At 37.5% G+C, this 16,269-nt stretch overlaps 1 long non-coding RNA gene across 1 annotated transcript in view; it reads right to left on the bottom strand.

The window, feature by feature from the left end:
- Window positions 1-16,269, bottom strand: part of LOC116569024 — a 37,386-nt gene that overhangs the window by 17,452 nt on the left and 3,665 nt on the right. The window contains exons 2-3 of the long non-coding RNA XR_004276822.1: window positions 14,346-14,453; window positions 13,121-13,452 (exon numbers count right to left, since the gene is read on the bottom strand). This is a non-coding gene — a long non-coding RNA (uncharacterized LOC116569024). The remainder of the gene's footprint in view (window positions 1-13,120; window positions 13,453-14,345; window positions 14,454-16,269) is intronic.

The raw sequence follows: 16,269 nt of genomic DNA, 5'->3' as shown, positions 1-16,269 counted from the left end.
GATGCTGAGATAGCTGTATTTTATTCTAGACATTTAACCATTTGTAGGCAATATCTTGATTTTTACAAATATTTTAAAAGATAAAAAGGAGATAAATAGAGCACAAATACCCTCAATAACATGTGGGAGAGGCCCAGTATGAGTTCTGAGCAGGACTGTATGAGCCAAACTATAGTATGAAATTCCAGAAAATCATATCCTTCAGAAATATGCAAAAATCATAGAATTAGAGAGAGGTGAAAGCCCTTTGCTTGTTTTCTGTCCAATCCTACTCAGAGAATCCAGCGACTGATGATTCGAGCACCTTTTTAGAAGCATCTACCTACCATTTGGGACCTACACACCTCCTCAAACTCCAAAGCCACCAACAGTTAATCTAACATCTCAAAAACAGCCTCTTCCAGTCCCCACCATAAAAGCATTCTTTCTAGAAAACTGCTTCTCTGTCAGAGTAATCCCTGCAGTTCTCTAGGGACTTTTATCTATGAAAATCACCTTTGCTGCAGAGATGAAATCTATGTGCATTATCTAGTTTTTCTAAAATTACTCTACTTACGGATTCTACAGATATTCTTTTAAAAAAATAAATTGTATGTATATTAGAAAACTAGAAATTTTAAGAGAAAAAAAAAAAAAACCAGGATAAAGGATAATGTGTTGACATTTTAGATAGCATGCCCAGGGACTTTATTGTAAAGATTGAATGGGGGCTCCTAGACAGCTCAGTGGGTTAAGTGTCTAACCCTTGATTTTTGTCTCAGGTCATGATCTCAAGGTTATGAGATGGAACCTCATGTACAGCCCTGTATCAAGCCCTGTGCCAAGCCCTGTGCCTGGCTACTTATTGGGCTTCCTGCTGGATGTGGAGCCTGCTTAAGATTCTCTCTCCCCCTCTATTTGCACCCCCCCCCCCCAAAAAAAAGACTGAAGGAACTGAAGCAGTTGGACATGCAGAGTTTGCAAAGAAAGGAAATAACAGGCCAAAAACCCTGAGACTCTGAGGTATGGTACATCTGGTGGTCTCAATAACCTTGGAGTAGAGCTGTGGGAATGGGCCATATTTAGAGATTAGGTGTGAGATAATTTGGGGATGGTGGGAATGAAAAACCAGAAAAGATCACAGAAAGTCTTGCTGGGCATAGTTAAGACTTTGGGTTTGTTCTTTTTTAAGACTTTTTTTACATTTATTTATTTGAGATACAGAAAGAAAGAGAACACAAGCAGGGAGGAGGAGCAGAGGGAGAGGGAGGGGGAGAAGCAGATCCCGTGCCGAGCAGGGAGCTGATTCAGGGCTCAGTCCCAGGACCCTGAGATCATGACCTGAGCTGAAGGCAGAGGTTTAATTGATGGAGCCACCCAAGTGCCTGGCCAAGACTTTGGGCTTTTCTCCAAAGAAAGGGAAAACATTGGAGATTTTTGAGCAGTAGAATGACATGAATGTGGTCCCAAGGTCTACTGGGTTGACACTATCTGAAAATATGCAAAAGCAGAAAAAGGGAAACCAGCACTGGTGATGAGAAATGGGTAAATTCTGGTTTTACTCTGAAGGTAGAGCTGAGAGGGGAGAACATTAGGAGTCAAGCAATAAATCAAAAACTTCACAATAAAAACTGGATGATTAGAACTGAGATAGGAAGACACAAGGAGAAAAAGGCCTTGGAGGGGGCATATCAGATGTTCAGAAATACTGACTAGAACAATTATTTGTAGGTAAAAAGAGTTCATATTTTCACCATAAGAAAAATCTGGACGAATCAAAGTGTTCTTCTCTTTTTTTGGTAAATGAAAACATGCTCATTTTGAGATTTCTAATGTTATTAGTCGTATCGGTTTTTAGAGTGGTTTACTAGGCCCATCTCTGGAGTGCTCCTCTCCTGTCCCGAATATGTATTATAGAAGAATCTACCTGTAATAAAGCAATTAGGCATGCAAATAAGCAGCTCATTTATTTTGGTCCTGGGGAAGTATCATTAATCAAATTTATGAATGCAATGAAATCACTTCTTCCATGTTTATTAAAAGTCATTACAAAAATGTTATCTCTGGGCTCAGCTGACAGTTTTAAACTTAATGTGGCTTTTAATCAATGGTAACAAAATCAATTATGTCACCACCAGGCACCTTAAGGAAGGTAAATTACTACCAATCAAAAAGTGTCCCTTAAATTGATATTATCAGAGATACCCATTTTTTAAAAAAGTAAACTAGAACATAAAAGAAGGAACTATAACCACGTTTACCTGTAGGTCATGCTGGGTAGTAGAAAGGACCCTCATGTAGGAGAAAAAAAAGCAGTCTGATTTCTATGGTCGGCTACATACTAGCAGTGTGATCCCTTGAAAAAGTCACCTGATTTTACTGAGCAGTAGATATCCATTCTTTACCATGCCTTCTTATAGCTTTACAATATAATATAATTGTAACATGGTATTAATCCTATAAATTACACTTAAATGTTTTTATAGATATGGGAAATTATTTGCATTTTTCTCAAAGAATCCATTTATTTACTCACTAAAACATTATTGCTTGCTTAGTGCCAAACTTTGAAAAGATCTTCATTTGCATGGGAAATTCATTTATGTGGTCAAGACAAAGACTAGATGGGTGAATGGACAGATAGGTGAATCAACAAATGATACTGTGGAATAAAACTGCCTTATAAATTTTAAAATGCTATTCCAATGTTGATTTTGAGTATTCAAGTGAAGTATCCACCTGCCTTTATAATGTATGTTTTCCTCCACAATAATGGAAGCTAATAGATTTTAGATTTTAAAGGAGTCTTGATAAGTCATTAGTTAAATTAACCTTGGGCTACAATGCCATCTTATAAGGAAAATTAGTATGTTTTTTAATTCCCCATCCCAAAATATATCCAGCCGTAGTACTTAGTACTTTCCATGAGAGGATAAACAATATTATGAAATGACAACATTAAGATTCTCCAACTATAGGGGCACCTGGGTGGCTCAGTTGTTAAGTGTCTGCCTTTGGCTCTGGTCATGATCCTGGGGTCCTGGGATCGAGTCCCGCATCGGGCTCCCTGCTTGGCGGGGAGCCTGCTTCTCCCACTCCTACTCTCCCTGCTTGTGTTCCCTCTCCCTCTCTCTCTCTCTCTCTCTCTCTGTCTCTTTCAAATAAATAAATAAAACCTTAAAAAAAAAAAAGATTCCCCAATTATAAAAAAAGAAATAAAGATATGCCCTAATCTCAATATAACCCTCATTAAAATTTCTTAAAAAACAATTAGTCAATAAACAAATTGAAATTCTTATAAATCACAGTAAAAAAAAAAAAAAAAAAAAGTAAATCTTCCTGCCCTTAAGAGTTAAAATCACTAAGCAATTATCAGTCCAAAATTAATCCTCACCAATTTCTTATTCCACTCAGTCTCAACAGAGTGAATTCCTGATGCTGGGGAGAAGCAGCTTTCAGCAGCTCCAGTCTTGGTAATTCTTTTGAAAACTCAAGAATGAATACATTTATCACAAAATCTCTTACAAGATGTACTTTTAAAAAGGTCTAAAAATAGGCTATATAAGATTATCACCGCATTTGCCCATATCCATGAAATTCAGAAGGAAAAAAAAACCCACATTACCCAGCTTCTAAATGTTATCACGAACAAAATTACGCATCCAAATTTAGGATTCAATAACACCAAATATCACAGTGGAGCCTCAGTGGATATATGAGGGAAGGAAAGTAAATAAAGAGAATCTTGGTGTTGGTTGGCCTGGCCAAGATGCCACTCAGTCTGTTAGAGATGCTCAGAACCCACAACCTTCAAGAATGAACTCAATTCCACCAAATGGGTAATGATAGTAGAAGTTTATCAAGGAGGGTGGGGGGGAATCATCCATTCCATCCCTATCCTCAAGTTGCTTTTATATATATGTTTATTTTTGCAATGGTTGGAAAACTGCAGTAGTGGCAGGCTCAAACATTTTAGGTGCTTTTCTTTCCCATTCAATATATTCAAACCTTAATTTTCGTATCTCCTTTGAGTTTTCCATTTCTCGAACCCCAGTGTCAGCACTGCTAAAAGACTTGTAATGGATATTTTCATCCCTCAGTCTCATTTACTATTTCTACTGCCTCTTCTTATAGGACACTTAGGTTTTAAGTCTGCCTGTTAAGACAGGGTTCTTCTTCCCCAAAGTTGATTCAAATGGATAATCATCATCACAGACTTTGTATTAGTTTACTATTAATATTCATGCCCTGTTCTTTGTAATCAAGGGAGAACCAAAAGAGCTTCTCAAAACACTATCATTTATCTCACACCTATTAGAAGTGGCTAGCATCAAGAAGGTAAGCAATAACAAGTGTTGGGGAGAATGTGGTGAAAAGGGAACACTCGTACACTGTAAATGGAAAGCAGGTGGGTGCAGCCACAATGGAAGACAGTTTCCTCAAAAAAATTTAAAATAGAATTGCCATTAATCCAGCTGGGTATTCTACTGCTGGTATTTATTCAAAGAAAATGAAAACACTAATTCAAAAAAATATCTCTACCCCTACGTTCACTGCAGCATTATTTACAACAGTCAAAATATGGAAACAATCTAAGTGTCCATAGGTGGGTGAGTGGGTAAAGAAGATAGATAGATACATATAATACAGATATAACTAGATATATAGAAATAATAGAACACTGTTCATCCATTAGAAAGAATGGAATCTTGCCATTTATAACAACAAAGGTGAACCTTGAGGACATTATGCTAAATGAAATAAATCAGACAGACAAAGAAAAATATTATATGATCTCACTTATATGCAGAATCTAAAAAACAAAACAACCAACCAAGCTCACAGATACAGAGGACAGCAGGCTGTTGGTTATTAGAGGAGAGGGAACTGGTAGGCTGAGCTAAATGGGTGAAGGGGGTCAAAATAAAGTCATGGGGATATAATGTACAGCACTGTAACTACATGCTAATAATACTGTATTGCATTTTGGAAAGTTGCTAAGATAGTAGATCTTAGAAGTCCTCATGATAAGAAAAAAAATGTTAACTATATATTTTAAGATGGATGGCAACTGGACTTAATATGGTGATCATTTTTCAGTGTATACAAATATCAAATACATTGTACACCTGAAAGTAATGTTAATTGTCAATTACATTAAAATTAAATTTAAAAAATTTAAAAAATTAAATTTTTTTAATTAATTAAAAAAAATTTAAATGTCAATTAAAAAACTGCCATTCCTAGCATTTTCCTCTGCAATTACCCAAAGTCTCATCTGACCTTCTAACAGATCAATTTTTTTCAATAAATCTTTTTATTCCAGAAGAGTTTCAGATTTAAAGAAAAGTTGCAAAAATTGTACAGAGTTTCCATATACTCACACCCAGTCTCCCCTATTATTAACCTCTTATATTAGTATGGTACATTTGTAAAAAAATATTAATGTTTTATTCAAATGTCTTTAGTTTTTACCTAATGTCATTTTTCTGTTTCATGCTCCCATTCAGGATACTACATTACATTTAGTCTTACATGTCCTGAGGCTCCCCTTGCCTGTGACAGTTTCTGACTTTCCTTGTTTTGGATAACCTTGACTATTTAAAAGGAGTACTGATAATAATTCAATTGTTTAAGCTGGTTTCTTTATCTTTTTGATGGACTAGTAGTGTTTACTGAGTTTAAGAGTCTTCTCTCACTTGCTCTTTTTGTGTTTTTTCATCAAAAAGCTTGTTTTTCTAACATACTTCTCTAGGTTTCATTTTCTGGAGCTTCCCATAATAAGGGAGATAAAGTCAGTGAGTCTCGGGCTCTCCAAAGCTTTTGTCCATTTCCTCTTCTTTTGTTTCCCTAACCCTAGAGCATCTCTCTTTAGACTGAAATATACACAAAGCCCCATCTATTGTTCTATCTCATCTTCGTTCTGCCTTCCTGTAGAATATAAATTCCATAAATTTCTCAAGCATGTTCTGACTGCTCCCTTGCAGTTACTGATCTACTACAAGTTGGAATATTTTGCACTAATCTCCCTCATTTCTCCTCCCAAGTGTGCCTAATTTCCTTGTAACCAAATGGTATAATCTTCCTAATCTTCCAGGTATTTTTACTCAGTTATTCTTAGAAGTGATTCTCTCTGTTCATCTTTAAGAAGGAATCTTCTTTAGAGCAATTAGGCTTAGGTTCAGCACTTTTCCCTTTATATCTGTCTTTCCTGGCCTTTGAGATCTCATTTTCCTCTTCCTATTCGTTTAGTCTGACAGCTAACATATCAACTTTTCTAATAAGCAACTCCCTTTCTGCAGCTTACTTAGCGAATCTTCCTTCATTTTAAATGATTCCAGTTGCTTTTTAATTGCCTGGAAAAAGACTTGATTTTCAGAGTTAAGAGATTCAACTCCTTTTAACTGCCTTCTTACACTGCGGTTTTACAACAACTTAACTCTGAGCTATATCTTTATCTTATCCCAAGAGGATAACATATTCTGTGCATAAAAAGGGCTTCCATCCACTCTTAGTTATTCATTCATAGAAATCTACCACACTTCTCTGGGAAAACCCGTAATTTGGGTCTGTAAAATTAGGATCTACTTTTAAAGTTTATTCAGTTAACAAAACTCAAGCCAAATGAAACCACATAACTTACTCTTTGCCAATTTTTCTTTCTTGGCCTTGAAGACAGGTGACGTGACATAAAAATGGAGAGAAGAGGAGTCAGTGGGGCTAGCACTGCCTACACTGTCCCTTAACAAAGCAAGAACCATAAAACATGCAAAACTCAACTGCCTTGCCCATTAAAAGCAATAAATACTGTTAGTCCTTCCAAAGTCAAAGAGGACTAATGTCAACTCAGCTTCACCTGAAATACTAGGCCACACTGTGCCTATGAATTTCAAGGTCTTACCATCACAGTCTTACCTAACACATCCAGGAATGCGGAGGTCACCTGTGTAGCTAGAGTTCATCTAAGACACAGGCACTTGCAATCTTGCCCAAATAAAAACTGTCACTTTCTTGGGACGAAGTTATTATATGCTTCAGTGACCCATCAAAGTCAAAATCCCACCTGGCCAATTTACTAAAGCCTGAGGCCCAACACCACCCGCCCAGGGTGAATGAACTAAAAACCAATAATAAAATTGTAAAAAGCAGCCATATGGCATGCTATAGAGAGTTACCCCCTACTGAAGTAAAAAAACCATGACTCCCACGTCTACTCATGCCTGGTAAGCCGAAGCTCAGAGCCACCCCTTAGATCGTTTAGGGTATTGCTTTTGAAAGATGCCTCTATCTCCAGAATTCTTCCCAACTTCTTCTCCTTACCTACTGCCAAAGTATTTACTCAACTGCACAAGACTCAGGCATTTGCACATTTCAATGTATGTATACCGCTAGTGTATACAATGATCTCTCCCAAGCACCCACCGAAATTCAGAACCAACTGAAAGCTGATCAGAAAGTCAGGAGCATGGAGATGTTCCCTTTGCTACTGAGGAAATTGTTGGGGTAACAGCTTACCTATGTAGCCACAATGCAGTCCTAATACTGCACCCCACAGCTGGGCTATCTACTCTATGTCAGGGGAAAAAAAAAAAAAAAACAGAAAAGTAGAATAATTCATCTAATAAAGAACACTGGGTTTGTAAGGTATGCCATTATTTTATGTATCACTAAGAAATGAACCCTATCATTTATACTAGGACCTATCACTTATCATAAGATACATATTCATTTAGAGATGCTAAGGTCTTAAAAAACGTGTCTTAGAATTGAAGAAATATGAACCAGGATCTCTACAAGCAGGCAGATCCGACACAGAGTAAGGAGAAGCAGTTACTCTGTACCTGTTCCGTTCATTCTCTCTGTTCATCATGCTAACATCAATAGCATGATGGCTGACTCCTCCTCTGGGGAATGGGAGGAGGCAGAGAGGCTGGGCAGTGTTATCCAAATTCTTGAGTGCCTGGAAGTATGAAAGAAGGAGAAAGCAGCTTCCCTCAGGCAACCAAAAATGAAGATCCTTTTTTTTGTTTTTTTTAAGATTTATTTATTTAAAAGAGAGAGAAGTAGAAAATCAGACCCCACTGAATGGGAAGCCCAACACTGAGATCATGACCTGAGCTGAAATTAAGTCGGAGGTTTAACCAACTGAGCCACCCAGATGCCGCAAGGTTCTATTTTTAAAATTTGCAATAGTAGAAAGGAAGATATCAAAAGTCATCTCTAAAATCCCAATATGGAGAAAAGTTTTTCTTCATAGAAGGAAAGACATAGAGGAAAAAAATCTAAGTATAAAATGAATGCTTATTTTTATGAATTGGGGGGTGTATTGCTCTGTGGAAATTTCAATTTTAAGAACATAAAGAGAGCACAGAAGCCATTTTGGATCTATCATTTGCAATTTGCAAACACTGAACAAATATTATATATAATCAATGGAGATAGGATCAGGAACTTGATTTTACCAGAGTAACACAATTCCATGTTTTGTCTAGTAAGTTTAATGTTTCTACTATTTCTAAATGGTCTCATGGTCGCTTTCCCTTTAAATCAAAGACATTAAAGTTTTAGTCTCTGTGGCAAGAACAGATTGTTCATTTTCTACTTTAATTTGACTAAAAGTGTGCTTACGCACCATCATGGATAAAGGAACCTTTGGGAGCCTGGTGAAAATGACCACCAAAACCAAATTAATGATGGAAAGATCATGCCCAAAGGCCTCAGAGGTATTAAATAAAAGCAGCATTTCATGGCTGTTAAGGGCATCATTTGTGGAGTCCAGACCTGAACTCTCATATTGACCCCACTACTTACTAACTGGCAAACTATTTAACCACCCTTCACTTTCTTCATCTGTACAAAGGAATAATAATTCCTTCCTTTTGGGTTATATGGATTATGAAGCAATGTATATATACCACTAGTATAGAATCTGATCCACAGAATATGGTCAAAAATAGAAATTCTTATATTTGCAATGGGAGAATACACAATACAGATATGGTTCTCACATAAGATAAATACTGCTTTACCACTGTAGGAGTCATTAGTGCAGTTCAATAGTTAAGTCAAGTTCTCTGCCTTCTGGTCACAGGGTAGAATTGTCTCTCCAGCGTCCTGGTGGTTGCTGGGATCAGTTCTGCCCAGGGAACTGTAAGTAGAATTTACACGTCTCTCCCGTAGATAAGTATTTGATGGGAGACCCTCTAGATCTTTCTTTTTCTTCCCCCAAACGGACAGTGTTCCACATAGTAGTCACTACATCAGCAAGTGTCCCAGAATAAAGACAGCATAAAACAGAGCTCCCAATCAAACCTAAATGAACATATAGCCTGAGTGTTGTTTTAAGCCCATGAGGTTGGGGGATTATTATTACTACTGAATAATTTAGTCAATCCTAAAGAATACAATTAATCTCATCTCTAAGAAGCACATATTTTTATAATTACATCATCATAATATCAACTTTGAAATCACTATATCATCTTTTTATGGTTATAATCAAGCAGGCAGCTGGCAACACTGTTGAAGTTCATTCATTCAACAAATGTTCCAGGCACTGCACTAGGTTCCAGGTAAAGAACACTGAACAAGTAGACATGGTACCTTTCTTCACTGTTTACTGTAAAGTTGGTGGGGTCATGGGGACAGGAGGAGATCATGATTTTTTTTTTTTTTTTTTTTTTTAAGTAAGCTCCATCTCCAGTGTGGAGCCCAACTTGGGGCTTGAACTCATGTCCCTGAAATCAAGACCTAAGCTGAGACTGAGAGTCAGAGTTTTAACCAACTAAGCCACCTAGGTGCCTTGAAATCATGGCTATTAACCAAAAAATGTTCATAAGATTTTGGCTTGATTAGTTAACTTTAGATCATGCAGCCATCTACTGCGGCCATACTTTAAATCGTTATATTCACACTAAGTTTATAATCCCACTGATTTCCAAAGTATCTGAAATTCTCAGTAATGGTATCACTCCTTAAAACTGAAACGTACCTGGGAGAGGTAATCGTTACCTGGTTAAGCCCTTGTAGGGATGAGTCCATTTAATAATTTAATAATTTTTATACATTAATGAGAAGGATATTGGAATACACACTGCACTAAAAGACAGTTCACTTGATTGAAGTTCTGGGCACATTATTCATTTCCTATATGACCTAGAATAAGTCACTGGACTTTTCTTAGCCTTACAACCCTCATCTAAGAAATGTGAATGAGGGGCGCCTGGGTGGCTCAGTGGGTTAAGCTGCTGCCTTCAGCTCAGGTCATGATCTCAGGGTCCTGGGATTGAGTCCTGCATCGGGTTCTCTGCTCGCATCGGGTTCTCTGCTCGGCAGGGAGCCTGCTTCCCTTCCTCTCTCTCTGCCTGCCTCTCTGCTTACTTGTGATCTCTCTCTGTCAAATAAATAAATAAAATCTTAAAAAAAAAAAAAAAGAAAGAAAGAAATGTGAATGATAGGATTTTTTTTTTTTTAACTCCAACGGTTGTGGTAAAAACTAGAAGCGAAAGCATTTTGAAAACCCAAACTGTTATTCAAGGAAAAATGCTAATAATAAAAATATAGAGCGACTGAGGAAGGCTTCTCAGACTTTACAGTTATCACAGCTATTTCTACAAGAGGGATCATAATGGAGGAGGTCAGCAGTTCTCATCCTGTAATAATGTGACAAGACTTTTGAACGTTTTACTTTGCCTGAATGTTTTACTTTCTATGTAAACTAGCAGGAAGACAAGGTACTTCTAGAGGAAAGTCACTCTTACCTGCATTCCAATATTCTCCCTCAGTAGAAGAGAAAGGAACTGAGTTACAGCTGACAACAGAATTGGGAAGAGTTTTAAGTACCCCATACAGAATGACAACTGGCTGGACCATCATCTGACATGAGTCCTGGGCAGAAAAAAAGTTTGAGAAGCACTGGCCTGAATTCATAGCGCACTTTTCATTTTTCTAATTCAGCAATTCTCTGATCTATATGTGTTCCTCGAAAATCAGTTTAGGAAACTATGCGCTTGGACTGAGGATACACAAAAGCTACTTTATTACTGGAGGAGTGAATTAAGAAACAAAACAATTCACTTGCACAAAAAAAAAAAAAATATTTGAACTTTCTTCTCTGCAAACCTCTCATGACATTCTAACCATTCCAAGGAAGAAGAGCACATTTATTCCACAACTTTTGGAATCAAAGTAACTATGCTTTAGGAAAAATAATGAATCATCAAAGTAAAGATTTGTGACTAACGCATAATTTTAATAAACATCTCCCTGAGAACTTTAATCCAACCCCTCTTTTCAGCCTGAGATATTCTAATTTGAGCAGTATGGAATTTTTAAAATTTGCATATGCTACTACTAATTTAACACTACATCCAATTGAACTATCATGCCTTCAACTCCACTACCACATTAAACCAAATGTGAGAAACAACCACCTAGTTCAGGTTTTGACTCAATTCTAAGATATCTCAAGCAAAATATGTTTTGCCTGAAAGGAAAAAAAATACTTCCCTGAAATCTTGAATTTATTTTTTAAAATTCTGGCTTAGAAATAACAGCACATCTTAACATCTCACATTTACATTTGTGTGGTATCTCCACCAAGCATCTTCCCTCCCTTAAGTTGTCCTCACACCAGATAGGAAAAAAAAAAAATACAAACAAAAACCCAACTTTCTTATTCAGGACCACAGTTTTTCTTAGGGAAAAGGACTCCTTATAGATACATTGCCTTTTACATTAAAAAGTGGATTCATTCATGAACTTGAAGAATTCCCTAAATATTATTCAAACATATGAAAGACTAAAGCAGGAAATGCTCTTAGGGATAAAAGTTTTTTGTTTGTTTGCTTGCTTTTGTTCTTAAAGAAAGAATATTACCCAAGTAGCAAGATGAAATAAATTTAAAAAGCAGAATATTATAAATTAGAGTAAAATAACCCAAAATACAATATGGAGAGCTTGTGACATCTCCCACAGTCATAAGGGATATGGTTGGAATATTCCTAAAAATAAAGCTCCATATTGATCAAAAAATTTTTCTGGCTATATGCTCCCCTAAACCAAAGGCTATACTGAACTAATCTATCTTGCACACCCAGCATATAGCACATTGCCTGGCACAGAGTAGGCCCTCAATAAATATTTATTAGTAAATGAATTCCCATAATAGAACCACTAGAGGTATCTCACTGTGCAACATTTATGCTGCAGGAGCCAACACTTAAATTTTTTTTAACATACTTAAAATGCATTTAATATTTAACCGAAATTCTCTCAAACAGCTCTAAAGGCAAAATTGTGTTTGGAATACCTATAAATACAAGTAGTTTGCCTGGTGATTTAGGGTTTCTTCAAAAAGACACATACTTTTAGGGCCTAAGAATTTTAAATGATACACATTACTTTCAGATAAAGAATGAGCCAGATGTTAATGTAATTAAGAACAGGTACTATACTTGACTTTGGCCCAAAAGGTCGCTTACCCACAACTTACATACGACCAAAGAGTGCCGGCCTCGACTGGCAGCTACAAACATTTTCCTTCCATGGAAGATCTATTTCTGTCACCTCTCTTTTGAGTCAAAAATTTAATGATGGGCTGAAATGTTATCTCCAAATAGAAAAGGTTTAAGAGGGAAACACTGAGATTACTCCCTGAGTCAGATGCTATTGACTGACTGACCCAACTGCCAATTCCATTCACTCTCTTTCTTGATGCTCACACCAAAGAGGCTGAAAAAGCCAATAACACAGTTTTCCAACATAATTTGTAGCAACAGTCAAATGAACAGGTCTAGCCAGTTAGACATAAATGGTATTATGGTGTGTGGTGATGAGAAAGATTGTGCATTCTTGATACACAGGGCAAACATGACTTACACTGCTGCTTTCTCCTACCTCCTGAATGAGTGATGTGATAGCTGGAGCAGAAACAGCAATATTGCAACATAAAGGAAAAGACAGAAATGCTTAGTCTTGATACGTGAAAATAAACCAACTGGAAAACAACTATTTATTTAAGCCACAGTTAACTGAACTATATGTCATTTGCAGCCAAAAGGCATTTCTAATGAATATGCTCCTTCTCACACATGTGTGTTTAGTCTTGACATGGAGTCCTTGTGGAACAGCAGGCTCTTACCTTAGTAATTATAGTCAAAGGTCATTTGAGCTCAGGATGTTTCTCATAAGCAGCAACATATAATCATTCTTCCTAAAAGGCCTCTTTTATACATCCCATCATGTTGTATACTTAATGATTTGTTGACATTTCTGCCCACCATTATCAGAAGAGAAATTTCAGGGCCCCATCTTATCTCCTCAGAATCCTAGATACTTGGAATACTCTCAACTCTGGATTTCCATTCAAGATGTGATCTCAGGGTCTAGAGATAGAGCCTGCCTCCAGCTCAGCCTTCAGTTCAGAGTCTGCTTGTCCCTCTCCCTCTGCTCCTCCTCCCGTGTGCTCTCTCTCTGAAATAAATAAGTAAATAAGATCTTGTTAAAAAAAAGGACCTAAAACTAAACCAACTTTCTTGTTATAAAAATACAGAATTGAGACACAAGCCTGAAAAAAGATCTTCCAACCATCTAATCTTCTACTTATCAGATAACCAGCAGATACTCAGAGATCAGCAATATGTCAGGCTGTTTCAGGTACTTGAGATCAAAAAGGGTTAGCACAAATACCCACTCCCCTCAAAAAGTGGGTGAACCAGATTAATAATTAATGAACTATATTAACTCTTCAAAACTCCTCCTACACAGATATTTGGGAACGTGTGCTATATGGACAACACAGTTTACTCAAGTATAAAAGCGTAAGTCCATGTGATCTTTTTATCTTTGAAGATTGATTCATTTGCTCAAAAAACATCTACTGACCAAGTTTTCTCCTCCCAGTCCCCACACCTATGCATACACACATTGTTTCCACAAGAACAGGGATATGATAGTAAACATAACAACTTTAGTACCTACCCTCATGAGATGTCCAGTCTGAGGAAGACAAAGATTTTGATTTCTTGTGGTGAGTATTTTCAAAGGATCTACTATTTTTATTAATCTTTCTTTTCATTCATATTTATTTAATAATTGAAAATCTTAAAATCTTTTCAAGAGTTACTTTAATAACAGATATTTTAATACTTGAACATTCAAGCTTAGAACCAACCTTAATTAGCCTGTTAATTGTATAATATACAAGACAAAAATCAAACACATCGTAAACATTCAAGGTCACTTTTTTTTTCTTCGTGAAAATCAGGGAAAACATGCAAAAGGATCCAAAGTATGATGAGAACATTTATACTCCTAATAAGTAAGGCTTCTAAAGCACCACAAAAACAATTTCATTTTTTTCTCACCTGCTTGAGCATATCTTGCCTATGGGGCTTTTCTTCTCTTATCTTCTTGGATGTAATTCAAGGCTGGTTACCTCTCTTTTCAGATTGTTCCCAGATAAAAATTCCTTCCTTCACATTAGTACAAAACAAAACAAAGCAAACTCATGTGGATGGAATGGGCTTTGATGCAGAGTATTAATCAAAATTCCAAAGTTCATCTTAGTTAAAAGCTTTTCCCTTCCCCCATCTGGGGAAGGCAGTAGGGGGAAGCCAGCAATGGAACCAGGAAGGGCTCTCCTCCCTATTCAACCAGCTTCTCATCCTCATCCTCCCTCCACTACAAGCAGAAGATGGAGCTTTTGGTCCTTCTGATTTGAAGAAGTCTGAGATAGAAGGTAGGAGTGGACAAGAAAAGTTCTCTCTGACCAGTATGGTCTGGCCTTTTTTTCCCCATGCTTAGCAGGTATTCAAAGTAGACTTTTCTAAGCCCAATTTAATCAGTTCTTTGAAGACCCTCGAGCTCCGGGGAATCTCTCATTGCAGAATCTGACCTGATTCTGGTAAGGCTTTCATGACTGGACAGTTATAACCTACTAGAGGCCCCTGGTTGTCTGCACTTCACCTCCAGCTTCTCCTAGTCAGCACCACCCCCAACCACACCCCCAACCAGAATGATTAATCACCAAATGGCCACCTTCCACGGGGTTGTTGCAGCCTTGCATAGGAACACTGGATGACTCCTGGTTGCCTCTGTGCAAAGCACAACCTGCACAGTTGCATTACCACAGCCCTGCGCCCCACACAGCCTGCCTATCAGAGATTCAAAGTTTCTCCTCCGAGCCCTTCTGGTTGGGATCTAAGACAACATATCTTCTTGCTCTGTGCTCCCTGTCCTCACATCTAGTGTGTAGAAAACCAACCCCTTATACTTGTCATAGGTGGGAGTTCTACTACCCACCAAGTTCAGCCTTCTTTCCTTTGGGGCCTCTGGGAGACAAATCTACACACAGCCTCTTGCAATTTATTTTATTCTGCTGTGAAATACAAAGCAGTCTACTACGTCACCCTAATTCCAGGGCATATGGCAATGGTTTCCCTATAGCAGCAGCACCCGGCTTAAAAGTAGAAGTGAGGGAGAACACATACTCCCAATCCTCTACCTATAAAGTGAGAGCAAACCAAAAACTCCAATTGCCTACCCCTCTCAGGTTCTTGGACTTCAACTCTCCCATAATGTATAGGGTTTAAAGATACTCCACTCATGGGGCCCTAGGGTGACTCTGTCAGTCAAGCAACTGACTCTTGATTTCAGCTCAGGTCATGATCTCAGAGTTCTGAGTTGAAGCCCCAAATCCAGCTCTGCACTCAGCAGAGAGTCTGCTTAAGCTTCTATCTCCCTCTGCTCTCCCCACCCCCATGCGCACGCTCTCGCGTGCTCTCTCTCTCTCTCAAATAAATAAATAAATATTAAAAAAAAAAAAAAAGATCCTCCACTTGCATCTAGCACAGGGGGTCTGGCAACTCATGCTTGGGAATACAGAGTACTTGGCACCTCTTGCCTGGTACCTTCCATCAAAATTAATACTAGAATATTTTTATTTTCATATTGTGTAACAGTAATTAGAATCAGAATTTGCAGATGACCCAAAGGGGAAACACATTTTTAAAGAAGTTGGAAAATAAGGCTTAGGTATAAGCTTGGGTATAAACAAATTATAAATAAATTTTAATATTTTACACATATATTATATATTTACGGAGACATATGTATTCGATTTCCAGAACTGATTGGTCCTATCCTGGAAAAAGAATTATATGCTCCATGGCAGATGGAGTAAGGAAAGCCTAAAACAGGAGTTTCCAGCCAGACGATGAGAGGGTGTAGGAAGCCATATAATTTAATGCCAAACCTGACACTTTTGAAAAACAGTGAGCTCTGAGAATA

This window comes from Mustela erminea, chromosome 11 (genome assembly GCF_009829155.1).
Source record: "Mustela erminea isolate mMusErm1 chromosome 11, mMusErm1.Pri, whole genome shotgun sequence".
Classification (NCBI taxonomy): Eukaryota; Metazoa; Chordata; class Mammalia; order Carnivora; family Mustelidae; genus Mustela; species Mustela erminea.
Note: the sequence above shows the minus strand (reverse complement) of the source record. Positions and strands in the feature narration are given on the sequence as shown.